The sequence below is a fragment of the Gambusia affinis genome, linkage group LG05 (assembly GCF_019740435.1).
Source record: "Gambusia affinis linkage group LG05, SWU_Gaff_1.0, whole genome shotgun sequence".
Taxonomy (NCBI): Eukaryota; Metazoa; Chordata; class Actinopteri; order Cyprinodontiformes; family Poeciliidae; genus Gambusia; species Gambusia affinis.
The window spans coordinates 24,752,368-24,758,422 of record NC_057872.1 but is presented as its reverse complement, the minus strand read 5'-3'; positions in this window follow the sequence as shown (position 1 = coordinate 24,758,422).

Here is a 6,055-nt window from a genome sequence, read left to right as displayed (position 1 = left end):
ACAGTTAGAAATCTCAAAGATTCTTTAAATGTGTCTCTATCAGCTTTCCACTTCTAGAGGTGAAACCTTTTACAAAATTTTGAGTTCGCTACTGACTCCCAATTGATATAAAGCATGAACTTTGACTGAACCATTTTACAATATGGAAATGCTTTAAGCTGATCTAGCATTTCCAGCATTGGCCAAAATGTTCTTTTTTAAAAAATCTCATTTGACCTAAGCACCTCCTTCCACAAGTTTATTGTGTCTTCTACATGTCTTGTGGTAAACTGTCTAGTAAGCTTCTCCTACCAACAACTCATTAACCCCTGATCTTACTGGATCACCATATATTATGAATAATGTAAAAATCCATAAAGGATGCATACTTATCCATGGCATAACTGTTAAATAAGAGGGGCTTTAGTAAGTATGTATTAATTTGAGAAAACCATGAATTGATTTCCTTCTATTTCACTGTTATTTTTTATTTTGTGTGGATCATACAAATAATATAAATAATAGTGCTCAAGATATCTAGGTTTTTTGATCAATATTTGCATATTGTGATACCTATTACACCACAAAGACATGCTGCAAGCTTGTTCCTTTTTCAGTGGGTTCTATTTCCCTGAGTTGGATCACTTCCCCTGATCAGCCTTTCAAATGACATTCAAGTGGATTAGATCCACTCATCAGAGACTTAAAGGGAAACTTGGCATCAAAGTTAAGTGGAATTGTCTCAAGTTCTATTATTATTCTATGCAAAGAGGGGCTTTCTCAGGGACAAATCTGCTACTGAAATCTACTATAAACTGGATTAGTTGTATCCAAAGCAGAACCAGGCAGACAGAGATTTGAAAATCAATAAGCCAAGCTTTGTTCACTTAGAGATAGAAATATTCCTTGATCACAGTTCTTCACAGATTTTACATTTGTGAACAAAATATTGGCTACATGCATTCAGTAAAGCAGCAGTCAAAATAATGCCTATCCAACTGTAACTTTTTTAGGCGAACACATTTGTTGCATGAGTAGTAAATGATGTGAAGAAAGTAAGTCTTATTTATGACATGTTCAATTAAGTAAATAATTAAATAAAGTTGCTGAACTGTGCAATGCTCCATAAATTCAAAGGATATTGTCAAGTTGTAAATGTCTTATAGGGCTGATATGATGGTTTGATGGGCATCTACATCAAATTAACTTCACATAAAAAAGAAGTTTATTTAATTTTTTTTACTTACATTGAAGTTGTAGATTTAATTAGATCATTGTAATACAGGCTACAAGTTAGGCTACACATTAGTTTCAGGGCTGCATGGTGGAGCAGTTCTGGCCAAGCAAGAAGGTTTTAGGTTTGAATCTTGATTGGATTTGAATGTTCTTATGATACTGAAATATGAGTTGAAGGTGAAATAATTTCTGAAAAACATTTTTACTAAAAAGAGTTGTGTTGGGTCTCTTGCTAATATGAAACAGATCCTTTTCAATTTATGAAAGTAGCTGAGCAAATGACAAAGCAGGTAAAACTAGGCTGCACTATAAGAAAACACCATAGCACATAATAACTGAATGTGTGAGAGATAAATTTGTATTTGTATTTGTTGACTTTTGCATGAAGTTTAGCCTGACTCTCTTGTTCACTCTTAAGCAAAGTAGATTTCTTAAATTGATAGTGTTACATTTAGAGTATTTGACACATACGTTTGGTTCTTATTTAGATCATATATATATATATATATATATATATATATATATATATATATATATATATATATATATATATATATATATATATATATATATATATATATATATATATATTTTTTTTTTTTTTTTTTTAACCTTAACAGGGAGAGAAATTGTGCCAATTATACTCAGACGCAAATTGATGTAGTAGGTCACAGACTTCATTTGGTAAGGTAATTATGTTGGAAAAATAAACTTAAGTCTCTGGCATAATTCACACCCTGAACTGTCCTTGGAATACCGCTGTGCTGCCTGGATGACAATAACAAAGTAATATGGGCTGATAAGGAGCAGCAAAGAAGTGAAAGCCTGAAGGTCAGTTCTGGTTGGGCTGGGAGCTCCCAGAGCGGCGAGGATTCTGCTGACATCCGCCGTCTTTGTTCTGCATAATTGGCTAAAAGACCGAGCAACTATATTTACACATCCCCTGAAGAACATTAATTACGGAATGAGTGAGAAAAAAAGTTGCATTGCTTTGCTGGCAGTTGCGCATGTGAATGCTAATTAGGTATGGGTTATAATACACTTTTCCTGGCATCTTGTAAAATTGTGCATGCAGAGAGTTTAAATGGGCTCAGGGAGCATAAACATTTAGCTAGGGTGTGGAAATTGATTCCAAATATGATTAGAAAGGATTTAAAATCAAGGATGGCATAAGAACTTCTCCAAATGACCAAAATCAAACAAATAAAGTATTCAAATAAAACAGTCTGACTCTCTATCACTCTCCACCAAAGTTAAAAATGTCCTTCTGTGCAAGCCTCCTTTTAAGACTAAGCATTACAATAATGTCTTACATTACGAAATAAAGTTTGTGAATTGGGTGAGCCCTCCCATTTATTGCTAAATGTGCCAAAAGACAGGCGACTTCAAATGTAACTACATGACAGCTGCTGACAGAGATAATGGTGTCAGCTGACAATGTAATCCATGTTTAATGAAGCAGTTAGTACCTACCAAAACTGGCTATCAGGACTGTGCAGTAAGTCTTTCCAGTCCAGATGACCAGGACTAACTCTAGTTTCAAACAAATACCAGCTTGTGTAAAATGCCAACTGTAACTCCTGATGTTCTTCATCTCTGTATCACTGAAAAGTCCTGACGTTGCTCTCTGCTAAAACATTTTGTAGCTTTGAAAGGTAAAGTGCAACAAGTCAAAAATAAAATCACAAATCAATTTCCATCCTCTATAATGAATCTTATTATGAACTTGAACAGAAGGTTGTTGCAACATCATGATGTTGCTTAGTTTTTGTTATGCACCCCTCTTACAAGTCCCACTAGAGCACATATTTTCTTTCCTTATGTACGTTTTTACATCCATATGTTAAATTTTGTATATAGAATTGAGTATCTTGATTGTGTGACTGTTGTTTTATGTTTGCATAAAATATTCAATTGTTGCCCTTGCAGAGGCAACAATTTGGATACAAACCTGATTCTAAATCATGAAAGAGCATAATGACTGTGTCATGCAAAACCAATACAATTTTTAGAGCAAATCTGTGTTCACCTGCAGTAACCTTGTTGTCTAACCAAGTTCCTAGATTCATGTATAACTAATAATGCACGTTAAACATATGTGATATGTGTTCTTACTGGTCGAACTCAGCAAAGATCTGTTTGACTAAACTAACCAAGTCTAAAACGGGATGTGCTTTTGCAGTGCTTAGTCACATGAACTGATCAAGAGGGAGTCATAACCTTTTTCTGCTTGTATCCTGATTTTGAGATCTGGTTTTTGTTTGGACCATCCTGTAGTAGTGACCTTGTGATGTTTGACACTCAAAAAGCTCTGCTGCTGCAGAAGTAGCTGTAAAACAGTTTCAGTGTAGAGGATGATGTGTAAACCCTCGTTAACCACTTCCTGTTATTGTCTGTCGCAGGAAGTGTATGGCCACTAGATTTAATAAGTGTAACACTTTCAGTTTTCCTCATGTGTATGCTCAGAACTTTGAACAGTTAGGCACAATTATACAGCATATTCAGAAAACAGGAGGAAACACACAAATAGCTAAACCTAAAAGCAAACAAACAAGCTTGTCTCCTGTCTGAGTAAATTGAATGGACCTGTTTGCATTATGTGGAATAAAAAACGATTTCCAAATACCCCATTCAGTTATTATTTGCGCATAAAAATTATGCTGTAGCAGTAGAGATTAGTCAACAGCTGGCAGCAGCTTTTATCTTCACTCGAACATTTATTCATAATACATTTATAGAAAAGAATGGAGAGTTTATCTCACAAAAAACAAGATGAGAAAAATGAAGTGGTGTCCAAAAGAAACTGACCAGAGTGAAAAAAAAGAGTAAAAAAAAAAAAAAAACCTGATTCATAAGCACCAGGCAAGCAATCAGTGAGGATCATCAAGCTATTTTACTGCATAAGTGAAGTTTGATGAAAAACTGTAAGACGGTTACAGTGAAGAGGTTTGAGTAATATGATAATATCCTTCAATCAGCAAGCCAAATCATTTGCAATAAAATCAGCAAATCAGAGAAAGCCTCTACTTATAATTTAAGCATCAATAATCATCTATGCAAATTACATTTACGGTACTTTTCCTTACTCTGTATCTGTGATATGGCTATTCTTAAAAAAATGCTCATCTTCATCTTTTTACTTCTGCACATAGTATAAGTAAAGCTGCAGTGGTGGTTAATGTACTGTGTGAGTATGTTTTTCTTATGCTACTGTGATTTTGTCATGATTCCAGGGAATTTGGTTGTTGGTCTCTCCCTCTCTTCTTCCTGTTTACTGTGTTCTGCTAATGACTGGTTGAGGATAAGAGGGCAGGCACTTGGCCAGATTGTCATGTGTTTGGTTGTTTCCCAGAGGTGTAACATTGGTGAGTTGACTTCAATTATCATTTTAGGTTATCGCAGAGCATGATACAACAAAGTTTCTACTTTGGTTCATCATTTTCCAAACACAACTTCACTTGTCTGTGTGCCCTCTTCCATTTATCTGCCATGAATTAGAAGTTAATCCAACACTCTTATTTTCTTGAGAGCTCAGGGATCCACATTACGTCTCCAATTCCTCACCTTCAACTAAGTAAAAGACCAATAATCAATATCTTTACCAGAAATTCAAACCTTTCACGACACTAACCTAGCAGCTTCCAGAACATCCACCGAGCAGGACCCACTGTCTTCACTGATCCTTCCCTTCTGCAACCCTTTACAATAAATCTTTCAAACCACTTTGCTGGCATCTTGGATTCTGCTTCTAAGTCTCTTTACTCTTGCTGTGCTAAGCATGATAGATTTAGAATGTCTTGTGCCTAGCAAAAATATTAATGCCACTTGCTGCTTTATCACTTTTTTGACAATTACATCCAAACCAATCCTATGTATTTTATGGGATTTTATCTACAGAATACAGCATTCAATTGGGAATTGGAAGTAAAATATTGCATAGTTAACAGTTTTCTAAATTCTAATAAGAATATGAAAAGTGTGTCATCCACTTGTTCTATGTCTAATTCACTCTGATGCTGCTACTCAACTAATTAAATTGTTTTTAGAGGTCACAGTCAGTGAACCGAGTCCACCTGTGTAAATTAGCTTGAGCATAAATACATCACGCAGACCGATGAAACCAGAAGACAGGTCAAGGATAAAGTTATGAAGAGATTTAAGGCAGAGTTATTTTATCAAACAAATTCTAAGATTTGAACACGGAGCAGTATTCAATTCATCATCCAAAAACATTGAAACTCTAGCTCATGGTAACTCTAACGGAGCTACTGAGATCCAAAGCTCAGGTATTAGTTGTGCTTTGCATCAATCTACCACTTAGAGAAGAGTGGCAAAAGAAAGGTGTCATCAAAAGAAACAAAAAATCCCCAAACACATGGAGAGTGTTCTGCCTAGATGAGATCCATAAAGTAATTCTGGTTATGCAAAATATGAAAACATATAAAAAGCAGTGAATGTCAGAAAATTAATACTGACATTAATTTTCTGATGTCATGTTGACATGATGTTTTGGGGGGATGGTGTGTTTACCATTAATACACCATTCAGTGTTGGTCTCCCATCAAATCCTATAAAAATACATACACATTTTTGGCTGCTACAAGACTAAATGTGAATAGGTAAATTAGTTTTGCACTATTTGAACCAGAAATGCGAGTAAATACCTTCCAAACAAAGAAAAAATGACTCATTTTACTGTCCTGTTTAATGGGATCTAAGCACCATAAGAAACAAGTCCTTCATCACCTTCTATCTCTATTTATTCCCAATTCATAACAAAATATTGCACATCAGAAGGATACAAATAAGTGTGAAATTAGTTCTGAATAAAAATCCTAAA